The sequence below is a fragment of the Equus caballus genome, chromosome 22, assembly GCF_041296265.1.
Source record: "Equus caballus isolate H_3958 breed thoroughbred chromosome 22, TB-T2T, whole genome shotgun sequence".
NCBI lineage: Eukaryota > Metazoa > Chordata > Mammalia > Perissodactyla > Equidae > Equus > Equus caballus.
In genome coordinates this window covers 5,572,484-5,590,713 of record NC_091705.1, presented here as the reverse complement: position 1 = coordinate 5,590,713, position 18,230 = coordinate 5,572,484, and the positions used below count along the sequence as shown (strand labels likewise).

Sequence of the window (18,230 nt, the reverse complement as noted above, 5' to 3'; positions counted from 1 at the left end):
TCCAGTTTTCCCAACACCATTTATTGAAGAGATTTTCCTTTCTCCATTGTATGTTTTTAGCCCCTTTGTCGAAGATTATCTGTTGGTAGATGTGTGGTTTTATTTCTGGGCTTTCAACTCTGTTTATTTCTGTGCTTTCAATTCTGTTCCATTGATCTGTGTGCCTGTTTTTGTATCAGTATCATGCTGTTTTGATTACTGTGGCTTTGTAGTACATTTTGAAGTCAAGGATTGGGATGCCTCCAGCTTTGTTCTTTTTTCCCAGGATTGCTTTAGGTATTTGGGGTCTTTGGTTGCCCCATATGAATTTTAGGATTCTTTATTCTATTTCCATGAAGAATGTCATTGGGATTCTGATTGGGATGTCACTGAATCTGTAAATTGCTTTGGGTAGTATGGACATTTTAACTATGTTTATTTTTCTGGTCTGTGTGCATGGAGTATCTTTCCATTTATTTATGTCATCCTTGATTTCTTTCAATACTGTCTTATAGTTTTCATTGTATAGCTCTTTCACCTCCTTAGTTAAATTTATTCCTAGATATTTCATTCTTTTTGTTGTGATTTTAGATGGGATTCTATTCTTGAGCTCTGTTTCTGTTAGTTTGGTATTAGAATATAGAAATGTAACTTACTTTTGTAAGTTAATTTTTGTAGTCTGAAACTTTACTGTAGTTTTTGATTATTTCTAATAGTTTTCCAATGTATTCTTCAGGGTTTTCTATACATAAAACCATGTTGTCTGCAAACAGCAAGAGTTTGCTTCTTCGTTTCCTATTTGGATTCCTTTTATTTCTTTTTATTGCCTAATTGCTCTGGCCAAAACCTCCAGTACTATGTTGAATAAGAGTGGCGAGAGCAGGTACTCTTGTTCCTGTTCTCAGAGAGATGTCTTTCAGTTTTTTCCCCATTGAGTATGATGTTGGCTGTAGGTTTGTCATATATGGCCTTTATTATGTTGAGGTACTTTCCTTCTATCCCCATTTTGTTAAGAGTTTTTATCATAAATGCATGTGGGATCTTGTCAAATGCTTTCTCTGCATCTATTGAGATAATCATGTGGTTTTTATTCCTCATTTTGTTAATGTTGTGTATCACATTGGTTGATTTGCGGATGTTGAACCATCCCTCTGTCCCTGATACAAATCCCACTTGATCATGGTGTATGATCTTTTTGATGCATTGCTGAATTCAGGTTGCCGATATTTTGTTGGATCTTTGTATCTATGTTTATCAGCGATATTGCTTGTAGTTTTCCTTTTTTGTGTTGTCCTTCTCAGGCTTTGGTACCAGGGTGATGTTGGCCTCATAGGATGTGTTAGGAAGTTTTCCATCTTCCCCAATTTTTGGGGATGGTTTGAGTAGGATAGGTATTATATCTTCTTTGAACATTTGGTAGAATTCTCCAGGGAAGCTGTCCGGTCCTGGACTTTTATTATTTGGGAGGTTTTTGATTACTGTTTCAGTATCTTTACTTGTTATTGGTCTATTCAGATTATCTATTTCTTCTTAATTCAGCTTTGGGAGATTGTAAGAGTCTAAGAATTTATCCATTTCTTTTAGATTGTCCAATTTGTTGGCTTATCGTTTTTCATAGTATTCTTTTATAATCTTTTGTTTTTCTGTGGTATCCATTGTAATTTCCCCTCTTTTATTTCTAATTTTATTTATTTGAGCTTTTTCTCTTTTTTTCTTACTAAGTCTGGCTAAGGGTTTGTCAGTTTTGTTTATCTTCTCAAAGAACCAGATCTTTGTTGTATTGACCCTTTCTACTGTCTTTTTTGTTTCACTTTCATTTATTTATGCTCTCATTTTTATTATTTCCCTCCTTCTGCTGAATTTGGGTAGGCTTTTTTTGTTCTTCTTTTTCTATTTCTGTTAGTGTAGTTTGAGATAGTTTCTTAGGGATTTTTCATGTTTGTTAAGGTGAGCCTTTATTGCGATGAATTTCCCTCTTAGGATTGTTTTTGCTGCATCCCATATGAGTTGGTATGGTGTATTTTCATTTTCATTTGTGTCCAGATATTTTTCCATTTGTCCTTTAATTTCTTCAATGATCCATTGGATGTTCAGTAGCATATGTTTAGTCTCCACATCTTTGTCCCTTTTGCGGGTTTTTTCTTGTTAATTTCTAGTTTCATAGCATTATGGTCAGAAAAGATGCTTGTTATTATTTCAATCTTCTTAAATTTATTGAGGCTTGCCTTGTTTCCCAACACATGGTCTATTCTTGAGTATGTTCCATGTGCACTTGAGAAGAATGTGTATTCTGCTGGTTTTGGATAGAGTATTCTATATGTATCTATTAAGTCCATCTGGTCTAGTTTTTCATTTAATTCCACTGTTTCCTTGTTAACTTTCTGCCTGGATGATCTATCCATTGATGTGAGCGGAGTGTTGAGGTCCCCTACTGTAAGTGTGTTGTTAATATATCCTTTTAGGTTTGTTAGTAGTTGCTTCATGCACTTTGGTGCTCCTGTGGTGGGTGCATAGACATTTGTAAGTGTTATGTCTTCTTGGTGGAGTCTCTCTCTTATCATTATATACTGCCCTCTTTGTCCCTCTTTACCTGTTTTATCTTAAAGTCTACTTTGTCTGATATAAGTACGGCAACACCTGCTTTCTTTTGTTTGCCCTTATCTTGGAGTATTGTCTCCCATCCCTTCACTCTGAGCTGTGTTTGGTGTTGGAGCTGAGATGTGTTTCCTGGAGGCAGCATTATGTTGGGTCTTGTTTTTTAATCCATCATACCACTCTGTGTCTTTGACTGGAGAATTCAACCCATTTACATTTAGAGTGATTATTGAGATATGAGGGCTTAATGCTGCCATTTTATCACTCATTTTACTGCCTGCATTTCCTTTGCTTCTCATCCCATGTATTTTGGACTGCTAATTCAGTTAGGTTGTTTTCTATGCTGGTTTTCCTAGTTTTCTCCTTATTTATTATTTGTGCTTCTGTTCTACTTATTTGTTTAGTGGTTACCATGAGGTTTGTATGAAAAATCTCATAGATGAGATAGTCCATTTTCTGATATCCTCTTATTTCCTTAGACTAAGCCAATTCCATCCCTTTCCTCTTCCCCTCCTAAGTTGTTTTTGTCACATCTTATTCCATCTTGTGTTGTGAGTTTGTGGTTAAAATGACAAGATTATATTTAGCTTTGGTGTTTTCCTTCCCTTTATCTTTAATGTTATATTTGAGTGTTTGCTAACCTGTTCTGATGGATAGCTACAATTTTCTGATTTTGTCTACCTATTTATCTCCTTACTCAGGGCTTTATAACCCCTTACTTCTGTTTTTCTTCAGGTATAAGGGCCTTCTTGAGGATTTTTTTTTGTAGTGGGGGGGGGGAGGTCTTGTGGCAATGAACTCCCTTAGCTTTTGTTTATCTGGGAAAGTGTTTATTTCTCCATCATCTCTGAAGGGGACAGAGTATTCTTGGCTGAAAGTTTTTGTCTTTCAAAGATTCAAATATATCATTCCACTCTCTCCTAGCCTGTAAGGTTTCTGCTGAGACATCCAGTGAAAGCCTGATAGGGGTTCCTTTGTAAGTTACTTTCTCCTGCCTTACTGCCCTTAGTATTTTTTCCTTTATCATTGACTTTTGCCAGCTTCACTACTATGTGCCTTGCAGTAGGTCTTTTTACCTTGATATAGTTAGGAGATTTGTTGGCTTCTTTCACATGTATTTCCATCTTCTTCCCCAGGTTTGAGAAATTCTCTGCTATTATTTCTTTGAACAAGCTTTCTGCTCCATTCTCCTTCTCTTCTCCCTCTGGAATACCTATAATCCTTATGTCCCATTTCCTAATTGAGTCAGGTATTTCTGAGAGACTTTCTTCATTTATTTTTAGTCTTAGTTCTCTCTCCTCCTCCAAATGATGCATTTCTCTATTTCTGTCCTCAATGTTACTGATTTGTTCCTCCAGGATATCAGCTCTATTGTTCAGGGAATCCATATTCTGCTTTATCTCATTCATTGTGTTTTCCGTCTCCAATATTTCTGATTGGCTCTTCTTTATAGTTTCAATCTCTTTTGTAAAGTGTCTCCTGGATTCATTGAACTGTCTATCTGCATTTTCTTGTAATTCATTGAGTTTTTTTATGATAGCTATTTTGAATTCTCTGTCATTTAGATTATAGATTTCTGTGCCTTCAGGATTGATTTCTGGGTACTTGTCATTTTTCTTCTGATCTGGAGATTTAATATATTTTTTCGTACCGCTAAATGGCATGGATTTGTGCTTCCACATGGTGGTACTATTTGATTGCCACTTCCACCTGCTGCCACTAGATGGGGATCAAGAGCTGCATGTTCTGAGCCTGCCACGACTCACAGCACAGCTCCCAGCTGCTGAACTGAGGTGCCAGGTGGGGGGAGGAGTACTTTCTTTCTCCTGTGCCATCTCGGGGTTTTCTCACTCTGCCCTCGCTATCTGCTTTCCTGAGCTGTTAGCTTGATGAAGACAGACCCACAATAGCTAGTCACTTCTGTGTGGGGCATTCCCCTGGGCTGTGAGGGACCTCAGAGAGCAATGGTATTCCTGTGGATGGCCACCCCCCACCCCCTCAGAGTGGCACGCAGTCCCTGGGTCACTGCCCTTCAGGAGGAAGAGAAGATTTCTCTTATCTCACTCCCCTTCCTCCAGCGGAAGGCTCCAGCACCTCCACCTTCCGACATGTGGCTGCATGGGTCTCTCAGGCGTCTTTTGTGTTGTGTGGATGTCTTCTGTTGGAACATTAATGTCCTTCTCGTTGTATCTTAGAGGGCAGAGTTCACAAGGAGAGCTCACTCCACCATGGTGCTGATGTGACTCCTCAAGATGTGACTTTTTTTCTGATGTTTGAAAGTAAATTGTAGACGTAATACTCTCTAAGTACTTCAGTATTTAGGATTCTCAGTTCCTAAGAATAATAACATTCTTGCATAGCCATAGTACAATTGTCAAAATTTAAAAAATGATATTAATACAATACAAATTTGATCTTCAGGCATTCACATTTTGCCAGTTGTCCCACTGATGTCCTTCTTCCTGTCCGAGGTCCAAATCCAAGATTCCACACTGCGGTTGGTTGTCATGTCTCCTTAATCATCTCCAATCTGGGACGGTTCCTCAGCCTCTTACTTCCATGAGGCTTCAAAATGAAGTGAAAAATACAGGCCAGTTATTTTGTAGAATGCTCCAGTTTGGGTTTGTCTGATGCCTCCTCATTATTCGTTTCAGGTTATGCGTTTTGGGCAGGAATCACAGGAGTGGTGTTGTGTCCGTCTCAGTGTGTCGCATCAGGAGGCACATGGTGTAGATTTGCCCTTTCACTAGTTTTGTGAACTGTGGTCACTTGGTTAGAGTGGAGGTTGCAGGTTTCTCTGGGGAGACGTACTATTTTTACCTTCAAAATCAATTAGTGATACTTTGAGACTAAGTAAATATCCTATTTTTCATCATTCTTTTTTCCACTAGTTTTAGCATCCATAAACAGTTCTTATCTGAAACAATTGTTCCTATGTTGTTCACCAAAGGGTGATTTTCTAATTCCATCATTCATTCTACATTTATTACTTAGCATTTGACTGTAAAGAAGTGTTGTCCCTTCTCCATTTATTTATTTATTCACTTGTCTATATGAGTGTGCACTGATGGATTCTTATGCTATTCCATGGGTTATAATCCATTAGCCTCATTATTGTGCTTTTGGGAAGTAAGAACTAGGAATATGTTAGTTGAATTTTAATGCTTTATTTTAGAAACTACAAACCTGAAAACATAAGAGTCACAAAGAAAGTGAAGGAACAGTTTCTAGTTTGTCATTATATCTGTTAAAGCTTCAGTAAAAAAAAAAAAAAAAAAAGAAACACATTAATTAGAAAAGCCTGTTATGAAAGGGAATTACTTTAAATGTATTAATTATTTAATTTTTATAAACATATATTAAACATGCTTTATATATTCTGTACTAGTGAATGATAGTTCTACTGAGCACTCTTTTAAAATTTAAAGAGCAGTTAATTTAACCAAAGGAATAAGGAAGTAGCAGAATTTCTTGCTTTCTGGGGTTTGCTAGTTCTGGTGGCCTTAGTCTCATAAAAGGTAGTTCCAGTGAGTTCCTTTGTTCCCCACCTTGGACTTGTGTGTGGGACTTACGTGCATATATACACGTTTTTTCTTTTCCTACAGAAAATAGATAGGAAATGGGCACGGCTGTGAGCGTGGCTGAGAGGCTGAGTGGCCTAATGCTAGCCTGTGCTCTCCACAGCCTAATTAAAGGAAAATGGTTCTGCTTTCTATGAAGAGAGGAGCAGTATAAGAGGAGACGGACACAGGAAGGGGAGCTGAAGCCCTAAGAGCTTTCCTTTTTCTACAGAATTAAATGCTAAGCTCGCCTCATACTCTTAGTCCTGAATTTATATAACAAATCGATGTAAATAGCTGGACAGCTTCCAGGGCACTAGATTTATCATAGAAATTCAATTAATGCAGCCCCTCATAGACCAGCAATGTGCAACGACATACCTGGATGGAATAAATGCCGACCTGTGCCCCATGCCCTAACGCTGGGTCTGGGGGGTGTTCAGAGCCTGCCAGGCCCAGATCCCCACCACGGTGAAAGGGCTGGGCAGACGACATTTTGACTCTGCGGTAACTGGTAAGCTTAAAGAGAAAGAAAATTCTTACGTATATAAAAATCATGCTAGTTCTACAAGAAGACTGGTTTTCTCTGGCAAGTCAGGCAAAAAGTCAGATCAGTCAGAAGAAAATCCAGCCAAATGGGCCATGGGCGGCCTGCACCTTAACCCCAGTTGCTTTTCCTGACTGCCATCTTAACACATCCCATGAACAACTGGTTTCACCATTTTGACTTAATTGGCTCACTCTTCAAAATAAACAGGCAAAAAGAAGGACCTCCACGTGACACCTTTTCTTTAACTTTCATCAACTCAGACAAGAAAAGTATCGAGGCCTCAGTTTAATGATCGCTATGTAATTTTTATGGATTTCCACATAACTCATTAGTGCAGGACAAAAATTCACGAAGGCTTTTTATGAAAAGGAGAAAAATTGCAGAGTAGCACCAAAGAAAGACTTTCTATTGATTAAACAGCAAACAGAGTGTTTATTTTAATAATGTATTTAGTCTCTAATTCACACCAGAAAACATCTGAGGCAGCTTACACAAATATATACAATAGGATAATAAAGAACAATAATAGTAGTGGTAATAATAATAGCACAATACCTATGGAACCCTTGCCCTGTGCTGGGCGTAAAGCCGGCTTTTTCCTGGAGGGTCTCCACGCTCTCATAGTAACTCTTTGAGGTAAGGACCGTCATCATCCCCCTTTACAGCTGTGAGGACTGAGGCCGGGAGAGCTTACGCTAACTAGCTCAAGATTACGTAAGCCAACAAGTGGCAGAACTGGGAGAAAAAGAAAAAGTCATCAGTAAACGGGGAGCTAAGAGCAGGATGGCACCTGAAGGGGAGCTGAGGTGGCGACTGTGTATTCAAGCTCGGATCTTGATTCAGTAAATTCACACATTTGGCTCTGAGTTCCTTCAAGGTCAAAGCAAGGAGGGAAATGCTGGCAGTGGCTAGATTTGTAAGGTTCGTAAGATAAACGTATTCCATTTTCTAAAGTGAAGCACCGTTTTTCCTGGGCTGAGTATCCAGGATTCAGAAAAACAAATGGACAGCAGACAGATCTTTTGGATAATTCTCTAACAATAGTACTTCTGAAAACCAAGACTGTGGTGGCCAGGGTGACAGGCAGCCTGTGGTCTGTCCTCAGCACGATCTGGGTGCTGACACTGATTCAGGACAAATGTGCTCTGGGATTCCATGTTCTTACTGACACCAAGGAGCCTGAGAGAAGCTTGTGCTTGAGAGAGAGCACGGCCTGCAGCTCAGTGGGGTGGGTGGGGGGCGTAGGGCCTGTGGGCTGGTTAGGATCTCCATCCAAAGACAGTTCTGGCTGTATCCAGCTCACAGACACAGAACCAGGCCTGTTCCTGTGGCCTCCAGTGGCCAGCAGCCTCTGCACTCTGGGCAGAGACAGCTGTTCCAGGCAGTGCGGCCCAGCCCCTCTGCAGCAAGATGAGGGCTCCCAGGGGCCGCAAGAAGCCACTTTCAAGTGGTGTTCGCTTCTGGTTCCTGGGTACCCAGGGTAATTGCCAGACGCAGCCTCTGTAGATCCAGACCAGCAGGAAGAGAGAGGCTGCTCACGAGCCAGTCAGAAGATGGCTGACTTCTGTCAAAGGTCAGGATTTTGATTTTAGGGCCAGTGTATCATAAGCCGTTTTTCCTTAGAGAGTAAACATCCATTATCCGTCCAGGCCAGTTCTAGATTGTATATTCGGGGGAACTTGTTTTTCTGTTATCTAGATCTTTAGCAGGTGACAGTTACAACTGGTTATCAAATAACTAGTCAGTTTTACTTTCAGAATCGTTAATCCTTCCTTTCTAGAGCTGCCTCGAGGCGATAAACTGACTAGATAGAGATTCTGGCAAACTCAAGTCAGACAGGAGATATTCACCATCAAACTTCCATTTTGGTCTTCAGGGCTTTTGTCACAGTGCGTCGCACGGCTAAGTCTGCTCATGTGATATGTGGCTTCCCCGAGTAAACGCCACTGCCCCAGAAATGTGTAATTTAATTTCCGAGCAAACCTAGGGTTGACTGGATATACTCATTTGTTCCTGTTCTTATTTTTGAAAATTGTATTGAAATGCACGAATCCACTTTCTTTCATGGGCAGAATAAAGTGGCCAGAATGCTACCCGACAGTGTGAACACAAAGCATTCCTCTTCTCCTCTGCATTTAAGCCGACTTGGGCCAGATGAGGACAGGGGGACGCCGGGACTCTCCCCCGGGCTTGGAGGTGGCTGTCACACATGGACAATATTTTGTGTGATTTTTCCCAGGAGTTTAATTTGAGGACAGCTTTGAATCTAGAGCGATAGATGTATTCTAGTTCCGGGAACTTCAGCTAAACACATTCTCCTAATTTTCATAAACTTAACTTTAAGAAAAGATTTTTGTTAACAGCCGCTGGTGTGATGTCTATTGGGTATCATAACAGACACAACACCTGTTCTCTCTTTACTCATCAGAAACAGAATCTTTATGTATATGATGTTACACTGTACCTAAAGTAGAGAACAGTGATTCCAAGTCTCTCCTATAGCCAAGGAAGCCATATGATCAACCTTTGGCCAGTAAAATATAAATAGAAGTACTGTGTGAAATTTCTAGGAATTCTCCCTAAAAGAGAGGAGAAGGGCCCTCATTTTCCCTCTCTGCATCCAAGAACAAGTATGTGATGACTGGAGCTCAGCAGCCATTTTGCACCATGAGGCCCAAGGCCCTATGAATAATACTGTGATCTGACATCCATGGAACCACCATGCCAATCTTGGACACCCCACCTAGACTTTCTTTATATGAAAAAATGTATGCTATGCCTTTTTAAAGCCAGAGTTATTTTGAAATTTTTTATAACTGCTGGAAAACCTAATTTTAGCTAATGCAAGGAAACTGGGGTGATTCAGAAAGTTGCTAGAAAGGCTCAGGAATGAGCATAAGGAAATAAGGTTTGCCTGTGCAGTTATTCATAGCATGAACTTTTGGGTCAAGTAGAATTACAGTTATGATCTAGTTCAGCCACTCATTACTTGTGTGACCTTGGGCAAGTCATTTAACCTCTCTGAATCTATTCTCTCATCTGTAAAATGGGCCAGCAAGTCCCACTTTAGAGGACTGGAATTAGGATGAAGGGAGATAACGCACAGAGACTATTTGGCACAGTGTCTTTGAATTTGTGTCCCCAGATGAGTACAACAGCACCTCTACCACCAAGCTGCTAAAGCAAATGCCATGTCCCAGAGTGCACTGAGCATCCGCGGGTGGACGCCACACACCTCAGGCAGCAGAGCCACACATCTTATAACTATGGAATAATTTCAGGAAGAGTTAGAAAAAAATGTACGAGCACATCAAATCTGTGATTTCACAAATATTACTGCTTAGGACAAGGCAGAAGTAGTTATTTCAGTTAAAAAAAAAAAAAAGACAAATCAATCTAAAGAGAAATTTTGAAGTAATAATGTCCATGCAAAAATAGATGGGTTCCCCTCATACACCGCTGGTGGGAATTCAAACTGGTGAAGCCACTATGAAAAACAGTATGGAGATTCCTCAAAAAATTAAAAATAGAACTACCGTATGATCCAGCCATTCCACTACTGGGTATTCATCCAAAGAACTTGAAATCAGCAATTCAAAGAGACTTATGCACCCCTGTGTTCACTGCAGCATTAATCACAATAGCCAAGACATGGAAGCAACTCAAGTGCCCATCGACCAATGACTGGATAAAGAAGATGTGGTATGTATATACAATGGAATGCTACTCAGCCAGAAAAAAGACAAAATCATGCTATTTGCAACAACATAGATGGACCTTGAGGGTGTGATGTTAAGCAAAATAAGCCAGACAGAGAAAGACAAACACCATGTGAGTTCACTCATATGTGGAAGATAAGCAAACACGTGGATAAGGAAAACAGATTAGTGGTTGCCAGAGGGGAAGGGGGTCAGCGGGTGGGCGAAAGGGATAAAGGGGCATATATGTATGGTGACAGATAAAACTAGACTATTGGTGCCAAGCACAATGCAGTCTATACAGAAACTGATAAACAATAATGTACACCTGAAATTACACAGTGTTATAAACCATTATGACCTCAATAAAATAATTGAAAAAGAAGAAAAAACATCAATGGGTTCCCAAGTAACTGAAGCTTGGCAAGCACTTGCCCAAGGGAGGCAGACCAAGCAACGCACAGGCAGAGAGGACAAAGAGCTGAGGGCAAGTGGACCACAACTTCACTCCAGGCTGAGTCACGCTCCAGCCTTTGGCCTTCCGGCCACTGTCCCCCTCTGCACTGCCGTGGTGGGGACCACGCCTTCACCGTGGTACCGTCAATACCAGCAAAGCGTCTGGCGCATAATGGCCATACTTGATTAATGGCGAAGAATGGCCCCTAGGTCTTCCCCTTCCTTGCCACTTTAAAGCCATTGAGATCAGAAGCCCTGGAAGACGCCTGGGACAGAGAAAAGAGGGGAGAGAAGAGCCTGATGGGGCACAGCAGGGAAGGAGGGAGCATTTGTTGAGGGGTGGATTGAGCCAGCAGAGAACAGAGAACCGGAGGAAAGGGGGCCTTGGAAATAAAGAAACAGGGTTTTGAAAGGCCTCGTTGTACCTGTTAAGAGGGATGGACAGACAGAAGGAGGTATGGGCTGATGGATGGAAGGGAAAGGAAGATAGGACATGGCGTATGTGTTCTTCGCACACCCCCCAGCATGAAGAACAGGACGTGGGGCAGGCGGCTTCAGAAAAAGTGTTTACAAACCTCCCCCCTCTCACCCAAACCCCTTAGCCAGGCGGGGCCCACCCACACGCCCACCGTGGCCCGGCAGGGAGGATGCCGGCCGGGCTGGGAGGTGACAACGATGAACCACGGAGCGCATCACTTGAGCTGATTGCTGCCATAAAGCAATGAGGACCCAGCATCGCCAAATCTGATTTTTTAAAGAAAGGCCGAAAATCTAATTTCCAAATGTTGTTCAGACCAAAGCAAACACGTCTGTAGTCACAGCTGGCCCCCGGGGTGTCTGTTTGCAACCTGGATTATATATCCTGACATTTATCACTTCCTACCTCCTGTGTTTGGAAGGTAACGGGAGAGACGAGACCCAGTGCCACGCTCCAGCCACGGGACCACAAGGTTGAGACTCGCTGTTGAGCGTAACCTACCACTGGGTGTTGTAGACGGAGAACTGTCTGTCCTCGCCATGAATCTCAGATGCTGTCAGTACGAGAAAGAGCACGGACAGTGAGAACATCATTCTTGCCAGAAGCCTGCAGGCCCCCAAGCCAGAGTTCCCCGCCAGGAGAAAAGGCAACTCTTGGGCTAGTTTTCAGCTCCAGCGAGCCTCTGTGCGGGTGTGAGTGGCAGCTGGGGATCCTCTTAACAGGTCTAAAAGCAAAAACTGACTACTATCACACCAAGTTAAAATTAGAATGCTTTTCATTAAAAAAAAAATCTTGGAGAAGGACTGTGTTGCTTCTCTGCCTCCCACCTCCTTTCTCCTAACTATTGCGGAGTTTAGCAATTTCCAGTTGAACCTTTGCATGCCAGGGAAGGCAGCCTTGCTCTCCTGCAATTCTCCTTTTCTATCCATGTGCCAGAAGGGCCTTGGTCTTGGAGTTAAGATCTAGGACTTGCAAGAACACCACCCTTTCCCCACTTTTCTTTTCCCTTAGACATGTTGTACTTGCTCCTAAGGCCGGTGAATGCAACTTCTTCAGCGTGCCTCGTCGATTTGCTTTTCTCAGCATTCAGCATGGGCAGTGGCTAAGCTAGTTACAAGATCCCCACCCAGTTTGTTTGATTTTGTCAATATAATAGGCTGAATGACCAGATGAGGATGAGCTCTGGAGAAGTCTGATCAATTGCTTAATGATTGGACCATATCGACCAGAAGTGGTTAATTCAGTTCCACGAGTCGACATTTCCCAGGGCTTCTGAGAAAAGTGTATTATTTGCAAAAGTGATGGAGAATTTAAGTCCCCCCCGATAAGCCAGGCCAGCCATTGGCAAAATGAATAGAGACAGTAATGTCTTCTGTTTGGGCCTGGAGAATTTGTGTAAACGTTTCTCATGGCTGTGTAGAAATGATTTTGGGGATGTTAACACCCAAATCCACACAGCCGCTTCCACACCTCATTGTCGCTGCATTCTTCCCTGGCATTCTCTCCTGAAGATTCCTAGGCAACTAGCTCTGTAGGTTACTTAGTGGCTCCTGTTAGTCTTCCCTTGTTTAATATGAATTGGGAAAGAAGTTAGTATTTTCTAGTTTTTAAAAAAATTCACACTATTCATGGAAATAGAAATTTCCTGAAAGGGCATCACTAGTTCTGATCATCCATAGCACTTGGGACCCATTAACACAGTCCTGCTCCCCGGGCTCGGTGAGGATTCCAGTCCTCCTCTCCTTGGACTGGAGAAGGGAGGAAACTAAAGCACAGAAGTAATTCAGTTTTGGGGAAAAAACTACACCTAAAACTTTTCTTAAAGTAAAACTTCTTTCTAACATCCTTATGTCAAAAGGAGACAATCTTCGTTTGACTCAGTGTTAGCATCCATTGCAAAATGAGTTTGGTGAAATTGAGAGCTTTTCTGACTTTAATAATGCAGGCTGCCCTGTTTCTGGGATGACTTAGGGGAGGCTCACAGGGGTCTGTGCCACTCTAAATTGGGTCGCCGCACTGGTGCAAAATCTCCCCATGGAGAGGAGGGGCAGCGGGCTGAGTCTGACCCCTGCCGTCATCTGCAGATGTCTGCAGGAGCTTCGACCCCACCTGCTCCTAGGAGCGTCTCTCGAGGCCCAGCCCTGTGCTGGACGCTGTGGGGACCCAGAGTGCATGGTGTGTAAGAGAACACGACACGCACCAGGTTAGCACTCCTGCAAGGTTAGAAGTGCCCCATGCAGTGAAAATGGCGCAGAGAGAGTGAGTGGGAGCACCCAGGCCAGGCATGAGCTTTGAGGAGGAGGTCTGTGTTAGACTGGAGCACTGGGTGGCACTGGGGAGGATGCAGGCATGGGCTGGGGTCCTCTGGGCTGCAGAGACTGTGCAGAGCCCGTCAGGCAGGAAGGCCCAGGTGGAAGGTATTTGGAAGAGCAGGGAGGGGGTGAGAATCTTAGACCCTCCACAGGGAGGGGGCAGCGAAGGGAGCAGCCAGGCAGTTGGGATTCGGATTTTGAGTGGGAAGAAGCCTGAGCCAGAAGGAGACTCAAGGGTGTGCCTGACGCCGCCTGAGTCAGCTCCCCCCCGCCCAGAGCTCCCCAACCTCGCCCCGGGGCAAAGGAGGACCCTGGAAGCTCTGCACCCACAGCTGGTGTGGAAGGGAGTTGACCGTGGCTTCCCAGCCTTCCAGCTCCCGTGCAGCTGAGATGGTCTGTGTAGGAAACGCTCAGCTGGGTGCCACTTGCCATTAAGGTTGGTGTTGTGCTTCCCATGCAGTGTTGGAAAAGAAATATAATGCAGGCCCTTTTCACTTTTCCATAACGGGATTAAATTTGCCTGCTGTTGAATGGAATGCCTAGGCACCTGATGGAGGGGAACGGGTCCTGACTGCCCTGCTGCTGGGGTGTCCTGGCCCACCGGAGAGGGTCCTGTGCAACGAGGGTTTGCAAACCAGGACGCTCAACATGCAACTTCGTCCTGTCTGCAACGAATCTGGTTCAGAAATTCTCAGTGAACAAACCTCACCTCAGCTTCACAAACGTTCGGCTTGGGAACGAAAGCACGTGGAGTTTTAGCAAGTAAATTATAATGCCTACGTTTAAAAATCCCCCGGAAAGTCGTAGCCCCTTGCACATTATAGAAAACAGAAATGCAAATAGCTTTCATCCTAAACTGATGCCAAAATCCAGCACCTTAGGAAATCAAAACCTGAAGCCACTGGTCTGAGGGGCTGCTGGCAAGGGTGGGGGGACAGTGTTTGTGTGGGGAGAATTCTACTCTGTTTCTAAAAGAAACACTAGAATATAGGGTAATGAAGATAGTTTATGAAATGGTTCCACAGCCCCATTTTCTCTAATAAAAATCAATTTCCTAAAATGTTAATGTGCCAGGCATTTGGAGGGAGGGGAAAGAGGAGGTGCGCAGGGGGCCCCAGGGCCGTGGGACTGCTCCCTGTGTTCCTGTAGTGCTGGATACAGGACATGATGCATTGTCGGAACCCAAAGAATGCACAACACAGCAAATGACCCGAGAGTAAATAAACCACGTGCCTTAGCTAAGAATAGCGTATCGTAGTGGCTCCTCAGTGGTAACAGAGGTGCCTCGCTGATGCAAAGTGTGCATGCAGGAGGCTGAGCAGCGATGGCACGCGGGTTCTGTGCTTTCGGCTCCATTTTTTCTGTACAGCTAAATCTGCTTTAAAAATAAAGTCTATTAATAAAAGAAAAAGCTAATTTGCCGGAAGCAAACAAGCTCTTGGGGAGTGTGGAAGTGAATTATGGGCAGGGGCTGAGCGACGTGGGGGCCGTGAGCGGCAAAGGAAGTGGGCGCCCTCAACACAGTGGTCGCTCCGAGGTCATCCGGCGAGCCCTTTGAAAACCACCACCAAAATAAGAGCTTCGGTAAGAACTGAGGGAAAAAACTTGCAAGTAAGATTATTCGCTGGATAGATTTTGGAGTATATTTTTCCTTCCTATCAGAGGAACCAATTCCTTTCATCATTATCCTAAAACACCTCATTTCCAACACTTGCCCTACAAGATAGCAGCTGCTTCCTGAGATGGAGATGTTGCTAATTATCCACCCACTCAAGACCTGGCCTGAATCCTTTAAACACAGCAGACCAAGGGCATCTTGGAAACTGCAGATTATCTGCTGGTCATTTTCTTCCTAAATTCTAATCAGTTCTAAGTGCCTTCTGACTAGAGTTGCACTTGGAATGGTGACCTTCCAGTGGGACTCCTGCTTCAAGGATCGACTGAGCCTGAAATCCTTGTTTTTCCCCTGGCTCAGGCTGTTGCTTTGTACATATTTAGCTTGATCCGTGTGGCGGGCTGCGAGCAATCTGGTGTTGCAGACAGATGTGCAGAAGCTGCTCTCCAGGTGGGAGGCTGCACACTCGTCTTGGCGAGGCACGGGTTCTCCGGGGGGCGTGAGCATTGTTGTTTCATGACCCCTACGGAAGTGGCCCTAGGGACCACCCCTGAAGCTGCGGTAAAATTGAGATGGAGCCTTCAGAAGGTAGCTTGTCGATTTGGTTTCTAGGGTATCGTTTGATTATCACACTTGCTTTAACAGAACCCAAGAGTTCTTTCTTGAGACAGAAAGAAAATCCAAATAGAGCTCTATACACCTTTCTCTTTTATAAATAAAAATGGCAGCCATAGGAGAATTCCGGGAATCTCGGTTGCAAACAGTTTGCTACAGAGATTGGCATTTTCTGGACAAGGGTCCCAAAATGTCTTACCACAGGGGGCTGTGGTATGGAGTGGAAAAGAGAGAAAACTTCAGGTCTCCTAGGTCACTGCTCTATAAACTGTTCAATGTCCTGTGATGAGAACAGCGGTCCTCAAATGTGCAGGTACCATTTCTGCTGGACACTGGTGCAAGAGGCTAGGGAGAGTTTCAAAGGCAGCAAAAGAAAGACTTTGGAAAAACATCCAACTTCCCTTCTCCCTGCCCCCCCAGCACTGTGCAGACAGGCTTAGCAGCTTTATTTTCAGAGGATTAAGGGCCACTTGCTTCTCCAGCCATCTGTTTGGCTTCGTGGACAGAGGCTATGGGAATGTGGGTGTTAGATGGTGGGCCAGAGCCCGAGGTGGGCAGCAGTGTGACCTTAAGGGAAGTGGGGTTTCCCCAGATCCCCCTCTTTGAAGCAGACAATGAAGAGTCACTGATGGGTGGCACAGAGGGCGACACTGGGAAGGCCCTGGGCAGTGAAGACTGTCTGAACAGCACCTGGGTTTTTGGAACAGGGCTGTGCTGGCGTGAGGACAGCAGAGACAGAGCTTATGGCACCTAGAAGGACGTGGCTGTAGACCCCCGAAACCAAGAGGGTGGGAACTGCTGGTGGTGCCATGGAAACACACACAGGGCATCTCAGCAACTGAGGGATGATAGCAACAAATCTCAAAGGGCCCATTGGTTTCTAATTTAGGGGTTATGATAGTTTCACGATTTGCACATCCACAATTCCCTGAAACTTTTCTAGAAGCTGTTCAGACCTAAGAGGCAGGGACCATCCTGGCAAAGCTGTGCTTGAGTGTCTGGACTTAGGCTATTATTGTTGCTTTGGTCCAAGAAGCTACACTCTAAGGAAATGTATCAAAACATCACCCTATTAAGCGGGTCCCTCCTGAGGCAGCCAGCCCCGGCCCAGGACCATCGCTCCAGGAATTAGATGGATGTTGGCTGTTGGCCAGGTTGTAGGGGCCCAGAATCCCAGCTAGAAATCCCACAGACTCGACTCCATTCATTCAGGATTCAGTGGCCTTGAGTGACTCCAGAGCCGAGCACTCCTCTGACAGATTTCCATTTAGTGCCCTCTGACACCCTTGGCCTTCCGTGCTGCAGGGCTCAGTGAGACCATCCTTAAAGCCTGGTTTCACACAGGGCTTTCCCGCTGTTCCCAGCAAGGCTCCCTTTTTCCTAATACTGCCCATTTGGGGGCATTTTGTAGAGTTCTGTTGCCTATTTATTTAGCAGAACTTTATTCTATATTAATGACAGACCAATCAGGGCCAGGCAGTATAGAAGAATGTATACAGTGCAATGCACATTCTTTCACCTATTCATTCATTCATTATTCCTTCATTCATTCAGAGAACATCCATAGGGCCTGTTGTGTGCAAGTGCTGAGCTAGATGGCCTTGGAGACACAACAGGTCTGCCTGGACTCCTGCCTCTAGGAGCATCCTTCCCCCATCACCTCCTGAGCTCGTCTCCTGTCACTCCCCCTTTGTTTACTTCCACTCCGCCTCCCTGAATGGTCTGTGCACACGCACACTCCTGCCTCTGGGTGTTTGCACCTGCTGCTCCTTCTCTCCGGAAGGCTCTTTCCCCAGATCTCCATGTGGCTCGTTCTCTCCTTTCCCTTGGGCCTTTGCTCACTAAGACGCTGCCTTAGAGGTGAGCCTTTCTTTGGTCTCCCCTGCCCTTGCTTGATTTATGTTTTCTCCCTAAGCAATTCTCACTATCCAACATGCTGTATATTTACCTATTTATCCCTTGAATATAAGCTCCGTGGTAGCAGGGATGTTTGTCTGTTTTGGTCCCTGCTGTTTCTCCAGTTCCCAGAACAGTGCTGGGCACGTAAGGGGTATGGAGGAAATATTAGTAGAATTAATAGTTGGATGAATATGTGACTGGAACGACAAAGTAGGGAGTTAAACATGAAATTAGGTCATAGTTTGGTCAAGCGAATGGGTGATAGGTACTCACTGACATAGCTGAGTGCTGTGCTGATGGTGGCACAGACTCTTGTCATTAGACTTGTCTTTTAATGGCTCAGTGGTCCCTGGGACTCATTACCTCCTTCCCTAAGAATTAGCTTTAAGTTTCGGAAAACAAAAGGCGCCCATCGGCACGTGGGCACCAGTGTTTTCCTCCCCTGCACACATGTGATATCCATTAACTGAAAC

General features: G+C 44.0%; 1 protein-coding gene across 5 annotated transcripts in view; it reads left to right on the top strand.

The window, feature by feature from the left end:
• Positions 1–18,230, top strand: part of CFAP61 (cilia and flagella associated protein 61) — a 294,815-nt gene that overhangs the window by 261,730 nt on the left and 14,855 nt on the right. The window lies entirely within an intron of this gene.